This window comes from Cherax quadricarinatus, chromosome 59 (genome assembly GCF_038502225.1).
Source record: "Cherax quadricarinatus isolate ZL_2023a chromosome 59, ASM3850222v1, whole genome shotgun sequence".
Taxonomy (NCBI): domain Eukaryota; kingdom Metazoa; phylum Arthropoda; class Malacostraca; order Decapoda; family Parastacidae; genus Cherax; species Cherax quadricarinatus.
In genome coordinates this window covers 9,980,592-9,995,207 of record NC_091350.1, presented here as the reverse complement: position 1 = coordinate 9,995,207, position 14,616 = coordinate 9,980,592, and positions in this window count along the sequence as shown.

Below are 14,616 nucleotides of genomic sequence, written 5' to 3'. Positions count from 1 at the left end.
GTTCGAACGTACACCAAACGAACACCAAACTTTACTAAATTTTTGTGGATAATATTACAAAAGACTTGAAATATGCAGGACACGTATAAAGGACGAATATACTGAACTGGAGAGTGTAGAGAGAATCTTTACAGCTCAGGCACCTAAATTACTGGGAGTGCTTGAAGTCCTGGAACTGTATTCCTTGAAAAATAGGCGAGAGAGATACATCATAACTTACACGAGGAAGAGTCTGAAGGACCGTTCCCAAATCTTCGAGGTTCCCAATGGAAATAAGTCACTTTGACTGTTCTGGGTTATCGTAGGTAATTTACACATATGTTACTATGCAAGACAACTGTAATTTCCCAAAACTTGCGTAATTGTAATTTTGAATATAATTGTATGTAAATAAACTTAATTACTGCACACCAGAATCTATCCTTACGAAAGTATGAGGCTTGGCAGAGGGTGCAGGATACATCTAATGAAAAGCTGAGACAAGTGTAGAAGTCTTCAGGAGGAAACAGGACAAGTATCTTCACCAGGCTGTGATGGATATATGGGTCAGCGAACCAACAACAGCAACAGCCTGATTGACCAGGCAAGCACCAGACGAGCCTGGCCCATGGAGAGCCCCGGAAGTAGAACTCTCGGAACTCATCAAAGGTATATCGAAGGGACGCGATGAGTACACTGAGAGAGAACTCAGTAAGTGTCAAGGACCTATGACTTTATGCCCACCTATAATAATGTATAATAATAATGTAAGCAAGGTAACATTTATGAAGGGATTCAGGGACACCGGCAGACCAGACTTGAGTCCTGGAGATGGGAAGTACAGTCTGCACTCTGAAGGAGGGGTGTTAATGTTGCAGTTTTCTAACTGTAGTGTAAGCATGCCTCTGGCAAGACAGTGATGGAGTAAATGATGATGAAAGTATTATTTTTTCGGGTCACCCTGTCATAGTGGGAGACGGGCGGAGTGTTAATAATAATAATAATAATAATAATAATAATAATAATAATAATAATAATAATAATAATAATAATAATAATAATAAATAATAGTAATAATAATAATAATAATAATAATAATAATAATAATAATAATAATAATAATAATAATAATAATAATAATAATAATAATAATATCTTTATTTCTACAAGTACATGTGCAAGGTATACAGATCATAGCTGACATCAATGACATACTACTATATAGAAAGTCACTTGTTATGCAGAGCATTTCGGGCAAATTAGGTCAGTTTTGTCCCAGGATGCGACTCACACCAGTCGACTAACACCCAGGTACCTATTTTACTGATGGGTGAATAGGGACAGCAGGTTTCTTATGGAAACACGTCCTGGTGTTATCCAACCGTAACTGGGGGATCGACCCCCGGACCTCAGTGTGTGAGTTGAGTGCGCAAGCGATCGAGCTACAGGATGAATTTCTTCACCATGTTGGTAAGTCTTCCCCAAAGTACTCGCTGTAATGACGCTGCTGTGTAGTTTAGTCCACTCATTTATTACTCTACTGACAAATCAATGTTCTGGCATGTTCTTGTTTAATCCAGATTTATACTACTTGAATATGTTGCCGCGAGTATTGTCTTGGTTAAAGAATTTAGGCATTTTTTTAACGTCCAGGCCTTCTCCCACTCAGGTAGGGTTCTCCTAAACAGAAGAACTACATTCACCATTATTCAGTGCTATCACCTGTGTTACATCCTAAACTCTAAGTTTCTTCAACATCTGACAAATGAAGGTCAGGAAGTGTTGTAAACACTGGTATGGTAACGTCTTCACTGTGTGGCACAGGTCTCCTTGCTGACTCCAGATCATGACATTCCCACTTGAGTTTCTTATACTGACTAAAACCTTTCACATTCACCATACAGAACTAGCAGTCGTCGTGGTGGCTTTTCGACTCTCTCCACACCAGAGACACACCAAAGTTTAAACTTTTCCTTTGACTATTTTCCCACTGTTGTCAGCATTCTACACGGGTTCTGCAAACTAAACTGGGAGGACAAGACTTGTCTTGTTCTCCAGCACCACTCCAAAATAAGCAATATAAGCCTTTTTTTACAAAACCTGTGATATTTTTTCTTTGTTTTTGCAAAGAATATTCACCACGAATGTAGGAAAATACACTGGGATTGTTTAAGCAGACTCTTCGTGAAGAATTCATGTTTAACTGGAAAAAAATAACAAAATCAAGGCTATAATATTGTCATGTGGTCGATGTTGATACATCTCCTTTCGTTAAGTATTAAATAATTTAAAAATAAAATTCTAATATTTATTAAAACTATCAAAATAAACAGTTTATCACTACATACACGTGTAATGGCTAAGTTCTCTGTTAACTGAGGATAAGTATGGAATATCACAAACTACAGCCAATACGACACATCTACTGCTATTTTCGAATTCTGCAACCCCACAATACCATAAATTCCTTCATATGTCTTTCGCAACGAATTTTGTTGTTGTTGACCAGTGATATATGTATCCACTCCTTAGTTGCGAGGAACGATAAATCACCATTAAAATGGTCAACAAGACTCGTTTAAGGAGGTGCAACAATAAATCTCTTCAAAATACATCTATTTTTTTAAGAGACATACCCGTGGCTCTAAATTATGGACCAACAGCCTTTCTAATCCCCTTTTTAACTTCTCTTTTAAGCTGAGTTTATTGGTCAATAAGGTAAAAATCTCTCCTCTTTTGATGTGCCTATAAATTCGTCTTTTCTCTCCTAAAAGATACTTTGGTCTGAATTCCCTTGAACGCAGGCGAGAGAGATACATGATAATATACACTTGCAAGGTCCTGGAGGGATTGGTACCAAACCCGCACACGAAAATCTGGAGATGCAACATTACCCCAATGAAAAGCAGGATCGCCACGAGTACACTGAGAGACAACACAGTAAGTGTCTGGGGCCCAAGACTGTTCAATTGCCTCCCAGCATACATAAGGGGGATTACCAATAGACCCCTGGCTGTCTTCAAAAAGGCACTGGACGGGCACCTCAAGTCAGTACCTGACCAACCGGACTGTGGTTCGTACGTCAGCTTGCGTGCGGCCAGCAGTAACAGCCTGGTTGATCAGATCCTGATCCACCATGAGGCCTGGTCTCAGACTGGGCCTCGGGGGCGTTGACCCCCGAAACCCTCTCCAGGTAAACTCCAGGTCTCTTATCCATTTGGGATCATTGTTATTTGACCTAATTTCTCTGTGGGGAACATATATACTTTGAGCACGTTGTACATTATTAAGAAAATAGTCATGAATGCAGATCCCTTCATTATCGTAAGTATAATCATTGTCAATAAAATCATTAGCTAGATAACCCCAGTCGAGACTAGACAGGTGTTCCCTAAGTCCATTATAATCGGCAGAATAAAAATCGGGGTCTTATACCATAATATCCTTATTTTCGTACTCCCAGGTAATATTAAAGGTAATAAACAGATTTGTGATCACGTGCGCCAAGTTTTTCAATGATCTCCAGATTATTTACGATTATTTACTACATTATTGTGTCTAGAAGTCCTAACAATTTCGTCCCAAAGAAGTCTCCTTCTATCGTTATCTAAGCTAGAAATTCTACCCAGATTCTGTGACTAATCCATCTATTTTTATACCTGTTTTTATGCAATAATTTATATTTCCTTGTACATATAATGCTACTCCACCCCCTTCCCATTATATCTATCTATATGGGACAACTTAAACCCCTGAATATGGTACTTGGTAATCATGTCTCTAAATTATACCATATCTCAGTTATTCCAATAACATCAAAGTTCCCCCGCACATGCTACCAAACGTAATTCATTCATTTTATTCCTGGCGCTTCGACTATTCGACTATTCAGCTTTATTTTTCTACACTGTCTGTAATCACTACCCAGTGTTACTTGATGACTGTTATTATTAAGATTCATGATATCAAAGCCTAAATCAACATTTCCCATGCTCATTATTTTCCCTTCCTAAACGCATATATCTAACTAGTTTAAAGCCCTGACAACACCCTCAGTTGAACTAGTGAGAAAACCCACACCTGCCATGGATAAGTGAACCCCATCCTTGGCATACATGTCATTTCAGCCATAGAAGTGGCCCCAGTTGTCAATTAATGGTACTGGATTATCCTTACAATTTTGTCCTGCCAAGAATTAATACCAGTTGCTCTGGACAGCCATTCATTTCCAACACCCCTTTTTGGCAATATGCCACATATAACAGGGCTCCCTCCCTTCTCCCTAATTATGTCTATTGCTGTCCTATACCTTCTAACTAAATCCTTGCTTCTGTGCTTGCCTACATCATTGCCTCCAGCACTGAGGCACATAATAGGATTGATCCCATTACCATACATGATGTCAAACCAGCTAACAATATTCTCCATTCCAGCCCCAGGAAAGCAAACTCTGTCACCTATCCTTCAAGCAGAAGGCCCTATCCATGTACCTAATCTGACTGTCCTCAACAACCACAATGTTCTTACTTTCTTTGATGTTCTTCATTGCATCATTCCCAGTAGTTGACGCACATTCATTAGGGAGCATGAAGAGTGGGTTTGAAGTTTCCTCAGCAGTTTCCTGGTTCTTTATCGTTTCTACCTCTCCAGCCTTCCTCTTGGTTCTCAGCTTCATTATGTGCTGCCTGGCCACTGTCTAGCTTCCTTTCTTGACCTGAGGATTCACAGATATAATTAGAACAAAGGGAAGGATCTCCATCATAGGTAACATTCTGGCACAGAGAAGAGTTGGCAAAGACAACCAGCCCGGGACAACTCGTAGTGCAAGGATGTTACAGTGCCAGTCGTTCACAACTAGGATCTCTTCATGAAGGAATGACGTGTATGTCAGGGATGGGGTGCATTTGTCTAGGATAGGGGTAATAATGGTTAGTAACCGATGGCCCAACTTACTGGCTTGACTTATTTGCACTAATGGTCTCTTCCCATCTTTCACACCATCTCCAACTGCTGTGCCTCTCCTCTAGCTCGTGTATGCAAGACTCCACCCACTCTTATGTCTGCTTTAGATAGAACAAGGCTAAGAAACTGAACACATTCTATTGAAACTAAGGGACTCAACGCCTTCAATCAAAACTAAGGGACTGAACACCTTCAATCAAAACTAAGGGATTGAACACCTCAAACTTACTTCTGTCTCCAGTAAATGAATCGCTAATTTTCTTGATTGTAGAAGCCCGCTGCGGAGGCTTACAGTTTCGTCAATAAAGATACCTTGGTGCTGCACTTGTGTCTTATCCATCAACGGTAAGTAGGTATACTGCAGTGCTCTTACATTCTTAAGAACTCGTAGGCCTAATGCAGTGCTATTTCATTTTTCCATTCTTAAGGATTGCTCTTGTGTTCTTACTCTGAGAGAAGAACCTGCCTAGTACACCAGAGTAAGCCTACTGCAGTGCTCTTCTACTTGTGTTATTACATTTGTATGGAATTTAAATATAGAAATGAAACTGCAAACATGCAATCTGGGAGAGTCCATCCTCTTCACCGAGCCTGTTCATTCCTTCAGTAAGAAAGCACTCCTAAGTCCCTAGTAACAGATAATGGAGGTGAATTTTGTAATGAGATTCTTGAAAATGTGTGTACTTTGTACAAGATCTCTAAATCTACCATTGCTCCCCACCATCCTGCCAGTAATGGGTTAGTGGAACGAACTAATAAGAAAGTACTTGATGCACTGAGAACCACTATCAATCCCAATAGTGAAACTTGGGATGAGATTATACCTGATGTTCAGTGGGCCATAAACTCTGCTTGCAATGCTTCAATAGGTGACACTTCACATTATGTGTTGTACGGTGTAGATAAGCGTTTGCCTTATGAGTTGTTATATTCTACTCCAAAGCTAATTTACAACGCTGATGATTTCATAGCAACTCGCACCAGCTTAGCTCAAAGTGTTTTTAGAAGAATCCATGAAATACTTCATAAATCAACAGCAGAATTTACAAGAGTCACTAATCCTCAAGCAAAGCCGTCCAAAATCAAAGTAGGTTCGAGAGTTATGCTGACTAACTTTAACAAAACGTCTGCAATGCCTAAGCTTGATCAAAAGTTTGTTGGTCCTTATCGAGTAGTTGAACATATCAATGGCAATACATATAAGGTTAGAGAAATTAGTACTGGTCAGAATAAAGGATCACAATTAGATCATATGAAGTTAGTATGCGATGATGATGATGTTCCAACCCAGACTAATGTGACAGACTCTGACAATCCTCCTGATCCTGTACCCTCTACCTCTGAGACTCAGTCAGACGATCAACCTGAATGTCGTTATTCCCTACGTACACGACAGGTATTGAGAAATCCTCAGGTATCATTTATATATACCAATTCAGATCTGCCTCAACCACAGCATGCATTAACCATTGCAAAAGTTTTATCCTCCCAGAGATGATAACCATTCTGCATATGTAAATCTCACCCTAGCAGATTTGGGGTTAAATGTAAATAACCTGTATAGATGAATAATATAGTTTAAAATGTATTTCTATTGTCTGCTACAATATCAACTTATTAATATTCAAGAATTTTTTTGTGTTCATGTTCTCTCTAAATTCTGAGATTTAACAGTCTAGACCTGAGTGCACCAAGTCTGCTTTTTCTGTTAAACACTTCTTTCCTCGTACATATTCTTCCTCAGAATCCATAGATCACATGAATACAGACTGACTGATCAACTTTTTTTTATCACTTTTATTGTATAATCCCACCACTGAATCTATTACTTCTATGAATTGTGTTCTGTCATACCTTGTAATGCATTACAATAGGTTCCATTCCATCAACATCCATTCCAATAATATCGTTATATATGTTATAATGTCCAATTGTTATGTACTTTGACATCGTATAGAATCAGCCCCAAGCCATACACCTGTCACCTCTAGTTTGTATTAGCTGTATGTCAGGATGCCATACATTAGTGTCGCCGAGCTCTCAATAGTATCAGTTACCAGTAGTGTCAGTGACTCATACCAACCGTTACTGATTCATTGCCCCTCTTACATGATCACTGACCATTATTGAGTCATTCTGCTGACCAAGCATGTTATTTGAATGTCACTCGCCCTTTGGGCACGATAGTAGTTAGTTGAGAGCAGGGTAGCAGAGACGGCAGGTCAGGGTTGACGGTTCCATCCTTAGTGCCCATAATAATAAGTTACCAGCCGTCCAAAATGTGTGAATTTACCCAATTCCATCATTTAGATCTAGATCTTTTGCACTCTCGTGCATTGTCAGGAGCTATGTGATGCTGCAAGACAGCAACAGATAGGAGAGAAAATTCTGAGGCCAGGCAGAAGGTGGGAATCGGCCAGTGTGATAATAAAATATATATATATATATATATATATATATATATATATATATATATATATATATATATATATATATATATATTTCAACAAGTTGGCCATCTCCCACCGAGGCAGGGTGACCCAAAAAGAAAAAAAATCCCCAAAGAGAAAATACTTTCATCATCATTCGACACTTTAACCTCAGTCATACATAATCATTATTTTTTGCAGAGGCGCCCAGATACAACAGTTTAAAAGCATATATAAGGATATGCAACATGTCCCTCCAAACTACCAATATCCCAAACCCCTCCTTTAGAGTGCAGGCATTGTACTTCCCATTCCCAGTAATTAAGTCTAGCTATATAAAAATAACCGGTTTCCCTGAATCCCTTCACTAAATATTACCCTGCTCACACTCCAACAGATCGTCAGGTCCCAAAAACCATTCATCTCCATTCACTCCTATCTAACACGCTCACGCTCACTTGCTGGAAGTCCAAGCCCCTCGCCCACAAAACCTCCTTTACCCCCTCCCTCCAACCTTTTCAAGGACGACCCCTACCCCTCCTTCCTTCCCCTACAGATTTATACGCTCTCCATGTCATTCTACTTTGATCCATTCTCTCTAAATGACCAAACCACCTCAACAACCCCTCTTCTCCCCTCTGACTAATACTTTTATTAACGCCACACCTTCTCCTAATTTGCACACTCCTAATTTTCTGCATAATATTTACACCACACATTGCCCTTAAACAGGACATCTCCACTGCCTCCAACCGCCTCCTCACTGCAGCATTCACAACCCAAGCTTCACATCCATATAAGAGTGTTGGTACTACTATACTTTCATACATTCCCTTCTTTGCCTCCATACATAACGTTTTTTGCCTTCACATATACCTCAACGCACCACTCACCTTTTTTCCTTCATCAATACTATAATTAACCTCATCCTTCTTAAATCCATCCGCTGACACGTCAACTCCCAAATATCTGAAAACATTCACTTCTTCCATACTCCCTATCTCCAATGTGATATCTAATTTTTCCTTCTCTCTCTCTCTCTCTCTCTCTCTCTCTCTCTCTCTCTCTCTCTCTCTCTCTCTCTCTCTCTCTCTCTCTCTCTCTCTCTCTCTCTCTCTCTATATATATATATATATATATATATATATATATGTATATGTATATATATATATATATATATATATATATATATATATATATATATATATATATATATATATATATATATATATATATATATATATATATATATATATATATATATATATATATATTATATATATATATATATATATATATATATATATATATATATATATATATATATATATATATATATATATATATATATATATATATATATATATATATATTATGCGTGGCCTCAGAGAATTTACACTCCTATCTGTTGCTGTCTTGGCAATTAATCATTATTTCAAAATGTTTAAATCTATTTCTTCAGATTCAGTACTTACTAAGGTAACTTTCTTTTAAATAAGTACTGACACTGAACAACCATCAACGTTCCCAGAGCTCATAGCAACGCCCCTGAACCTACCAGAGGTGACCTTGAACGGTGCTGCTGAGAAGTGACCCTCATAGTGGGTGAGCACCCCTCTGTCTGCCTCACTGTGTAAGTCTGCTGACCTTTGTGGGGGGGGGAGAGGACGGAAGGGGGAGGGTGAGGAAGGGTAAGTTTACGATGGCGAAGGGCTCTTGATTAAATGAATTGGAGCTATCCTCCATTTCCTCTGATCAAACTTGATTACCCGCTGTCCCTACTATTCCCCAAATTATGCATAGTTATTATTATGTATAATAATAATAATAATAATAATAATAATAATAATAATAATAATAATAATAATAATAATAATAATAACAATAATAATAATAATAATAATAATAATAATAATAGTAATAATAATGATCTATCTAGAGTGTGTTCTGAGAGTCAACATGCCAGAGGTATGGTCCCAGAACAGACCTCCCGGTGGATAATCTGGTCAACCAGGCTTTCAGTGTCTGCCGCACGAAGTCCAAGGTATGCACCACAGCCTGGCTGATCAGAAGATGACTTGTGGAACTTGTCAAGTTAACTCTTGAAAACAGATCTGTTGGCAGTCTCCCTTATGTATGAAGGAAGGGTATTAAATGCTTGGCCCTTTAATGCTTGTTGCATTTTCCTTTTAAGAATAAAAAGGCACAATAATGTAACCAGAACAATACATAAATAACCTGCACATAGCAGAAACTTATGACGACTTTTCGGTCAGACTTTGACCGAAACTCAAACCGAGTCGTTTCCCTAAACGAATTTTCCTGGATTTCCTACTCTCTCTCCCTCTCTCTCTCCCTCTCTCTCTCTCTCTGGTAAAGTACTCTGAACTCTGATACAGAGTTAGCAAGTTCGAGTCCTGCTGTGGACGTAGAGACAATGTTTGTAAATAATTTCGCCTGTTTGCGGATTAAGCATATATATGCAAGGAATTCGCGAGAGCAGGCATATATATATATATATATATATATATATATATATATATATATATATATATATATATATATATATATATATATATATATATATATATATATATATATATATATATATATATATATATATATATATATATATATATATATATATATATATGCAAACACTCGCAAACGGGCGATCTTAACTATGTAGAACAAGCCACGGGGGGAAAGGAGGTGGAAATCTTTAGCTCAAGTACTTTCACACTTCTCAGTGCGTCATCAGGAGCTGTGCAATGTTGCAAGGGAGCAACCAAAGCAGGGAGAGAGGTCTCAGAGTAGAGTAGGTGTCACCGGCCATGGTTACCCTTAGTCTAAGGGCATCCGGCTGTTGTGAGGCTCCTCTTGATAATGTTATTAACCTCCTCATGTCTTGTAATCTTTCCCTCAGATTTACGGCACACACGACCATGGTACCCGAATCGGTCTGCTGCTTCACTGCCACAAATACACCTGTGTTCAGCGAGAATAGGGGCGGCAAGTCGAAGGGCAACACCAATATGGATGGTCTGTGGGTCGAGCCGCGTGCCAAAGCTGGAGTTGGGAACAGCCAACAGAAAGTCCCCTGCATGAGGAACTCTCACTGCCAGGAGGCAGGCTCTATCTTTCCCTGACACACTCTGAAGCATTTTTGAGGCTATATTTTCCACTATTGGGCCATCCCAGTGTGACTGTTTGTAAGGTAAGACACATATGCAACAGTTAGGTATCTTTATTTCGAAACGTTTCGCCTACACAGTAGGCTTCTTCAGTCGAGTACAGAAAAGTTGATAGAAGCAGAAGATACTTGAAGAAGATGTAATCAGTCCATCACCCTTAAAGTTTTGAGGTGGTCAGTCCCTCAGTCTGGAAAAGAGCATTGTTCCATAGTATGAAACAATATGGAGATGAAGTGACAGGATGGAACCTTATATAGCGCCAAGAGGTGAGACGTAGGTCACTAGAAGAGGTAAGAACTCAGATGTTGGGAGGTCAGGTCCCTCTCAAATCCAGCCGTTCTCACTAGTAGAGGTTGTCGAAGTTGATTGTAGGTGTGTACCAAGATACCCTTGTGTTGCAGTGTCTGACAGATTGAATATTAAAATGGTATAAAATACCGACAGGTTGTTAGGTAAGACACATATGCAACAGTTAGGTATCTTTATTTTGAAACGTTTCGCCTACACAGTAGGCTTCTTCAGTCGAGTACAGAAAAGTTGATAGAAGCAGAAGATACTTGAAGACGATGTAATCAGTCCATCACCCTTAAAGTTTTGAGGTGGTCAGTCCCTCAGTCTGGAGAAGAGCATTGTTCCATAGTATGAAACAATATGGAGATGAAGTGACAGGATGGAACCTTATATAGCGCCAAGAGGTGAGACGTAGGTCACTAGAAGAGGTAAGAACTCAGATGTTGGGAGGTCAGGTCCCTCTCAAATCCAGCCGTTCTCACTAGTAGAGGTTGTCGAAGTTGATTGTAGGTGTGTACCAAGATACCCTTGTGTTGCAGTGTCTGACAGATTGAACATTAAAATGGTATAAAATACCGACAGGTTGTTAGGTAAGACACATATGCAACAGTTAGGTATCTTTATTTCGAAACGTTTCGCCTACACAGTAGGCTTCTTCAGTCGAGTACAGAAAAGTTGATAGAAGCAGAAGATACTTGAAGACGATGTAATCAGCCCATCACCCTTAAAGTTTTGAGGTGGTCAGTCCCTCGACTCGACTGAAGAAGCCTACTGTGTAGGCGAAACGTTTCGAAATAAAGATACCTAACTGTTGCATATGTGTTCTTACCTAACAACCTGTCGGTATTTTATACCATTTTAATGTTCAATCTGTCAGACACTGCAACACAAGGGTATCTTGGTACACACCTACAATCAACTTCGACAACCTCTACTAGTGAGAACGGCTGGATTTGAGAGGGACCTGACCTCCCAACATCTGAGTTCTTACCTCTTCTAGTGACCTACGTCTCACCTCTTGGCGCTATATAAGGTTCCATCCTGTCACTTCATCTCCATATTGTTTCATACTATGGAACAATGCTCTTCTCCAGACTGAGGGACTGACCACCTCAAAACTTTAAGGGTGATGGACTGATTACATCGTCTTCAAGTATCTTCTGCTTCTATGAACTTTTCTGTACTCGACTGAAGAAGCCTACTGTGTAGGCGAAACGTTTCGAAATAAAGATACCTGACTGTTGCATATGTGTCTTACCTAACAACCTGTCGGTATTTTATACCATTTTAATGTTGTGACTGTTTGTAGTTGCTGGGGGGAGCAGGTCTGATCTTAGAGCCAGTTAGATTATCCCAGATTATGGCTCTGTCAGTGAACTTTTGGTCCTGGACTCCAATCTTGTCCCTAAGATGTTCAGGGTGAATTGCTGCTACAAGCCCTCTGGATGCCATGCTTGATGACAGAAAAGCAGTTAGCGCAATCTGTGAAGACTTGCGGACACCAATGCCTCCTAGTCTGACTGGAAGTGTAGCTTGGTTCCACTGCCCGTCTTCTAGAGCAAGGTTAAGTACTTTCGTGAAAATCTGCCTCAGGATACTGTCATATTCGTGCAGTTTAGGGTTATCATATGAAGGTGCACATCTTAGGAAATATGTCAACCTGGGCAGACTCAAGCACTTTGTGAGAAGGTACAAGGCATCGTGGGTGTCAAGATTGCCTATTCGTTGTTCCATTCTCCTCAATTCTTCCAATTTCTTCCTGAGGATTGTGTCAATGACATCACTTCCTAGAGATGCTCCAAGCAAGACACTATTTGTAGGGGCAATGACTGATGCTCCTGGTAGTCTGAACCTCACTGCATTTATCACTTGTTGACTGACTGAGATGATTTCATATTTGGATGGATTCAGGATGAAACCCATTTCCTGTCCCCGTGTCATCACTTGTGCCGAATACATAAAAATTGGTCAGTTAACAAGAACTGTAAAGAGGAGCTTAACAAACCTACAGTGTGGTTACTGTCCTAAGCTGTCTGGGAATTTGCTTGAGGTGTTACTGAGCACCATGGTCTGCTGTAGTACATTGGAATCCCAGGTTAAAGTGTTGAAGAAGGAGGTTCTACTCCTTCATGATGAAAATGGGAGTATCTTCTGCTGTGTGAAGCTTCACTTAGATGGGTTCTTGGACACTGAGGGTGAGACCTACAATCAACTTCTACAACCTCTACTGTGAGATGATTGGAGCTGGACCTGAGAAAAGGCTCCAGGTTTCATTCTATACCAGCAGACTGAGCTAAAGACTTTTCTGTACTGCAGCCTACTGAAACTTCAAAATAAGATACCTAACTGGCAAATGGTTCACAGCTTCATTCAGGAAAAAGATACCAAGGAAGATAAGGAAGGTTAATAGAGAAGATGTGAAGGTAGGAAATCGCTTCTCTGTTCTCCAGGACGAGTGTATTTCAGTGGTTAGTGAGGTTAAAGGTACCACTGACTCCCCTGCTAATCAAGGTAAGAATATTCTAATTGTAGGAGATTCTCAGGTAAGATGTATGGATCATGCATTTTGTAACAAAGATAGGAAGGTCAGACAGAGGGTGTGCCTCCCAGGAGCTGGAGTTGGTGACATAATCAGCAGGTTAGATAATATTATGTCATGTAATGGGAACAAGCCCATTATCTGTCTTAGTGGTGGTGGAAATTACATCAGGAAGGGTAGGAGGCAGGAGCTGCTGGATAAGTACAGGTCAGCCATAGAAGTTGTCAGGTCTAAGGAAGGGAACCCAATCATATGTAGCATCTTGCCTAGAAAAGGAGTGGGCAATGAATGGATGTCTAGGGCAATTGGTATAAAGTGCTGGCTAGACAGGTAGTGCAAGGAACCTACAGTCCCATTCATTGATAACTGGGACAAATTCTATGGCGAGCATGATATGTATGCAAGAGATGGTGTTGAGAGGGTTTGTGGAGATATGATAGTTGAAGTTAAAGACACTTGTTGGATGGTAACACTTATATTAGCAGAGTGTGAGAAGGAGCCCAGCCTGCAATGTTGCCTGTTGTAGTCCTATGCGTGGAGTAAGGAAGAGGCAGGACGCCCAACGTTCACATGCAGTATCACGTGACATCACACATGCTAGCCACTGAGCCTAGCAAGGGGTCAATTATGTAAAACATATGGATGGTACTATGATGCTCAGATAACATATACATATACAGGGGATCAGCAACCATGCTGACAATGAGGTTCATCTCTCTGGGGCTGGAGTGGTTGTATTAGCCAATTCGATTGAGGGGGTCATTGATGACTTGTCTAGGAATTTAAACTGATAGATTATAGAGGTATGGGTGTTTGTGGAAAAACAATCAGACTGCAGCATTATGGTTGAAAACAGCAGATATTACCAGTATACCCCAGGGAAATGTTTAAAAGACAATATTCAAAATAAAGTTGCTAGTAAAGGCAAAGCAATTGCTCAACAAAAAAGAGATATAGTAGAGGGCAACGAGTGACTAGCTCCCTTAAAGTTTACTCTACAAATAGTAGGAGCCTAAGAAATAAGATAGTTGAGTTGAGATTACTTGCAAATGCAGGTAATATAGATATTATTGATACAACAGAGACCTGGTTCAGCTTGAAAGACAGAGAAATGCCTTCTGAACGCAACATACAAGATTATAAACTATTCCACTCTAATAGGGTCAACAGGAAGGGTGGTGGAGTGGCGATGTATGTCAGAGATAATTTAAATTGTTGTGTT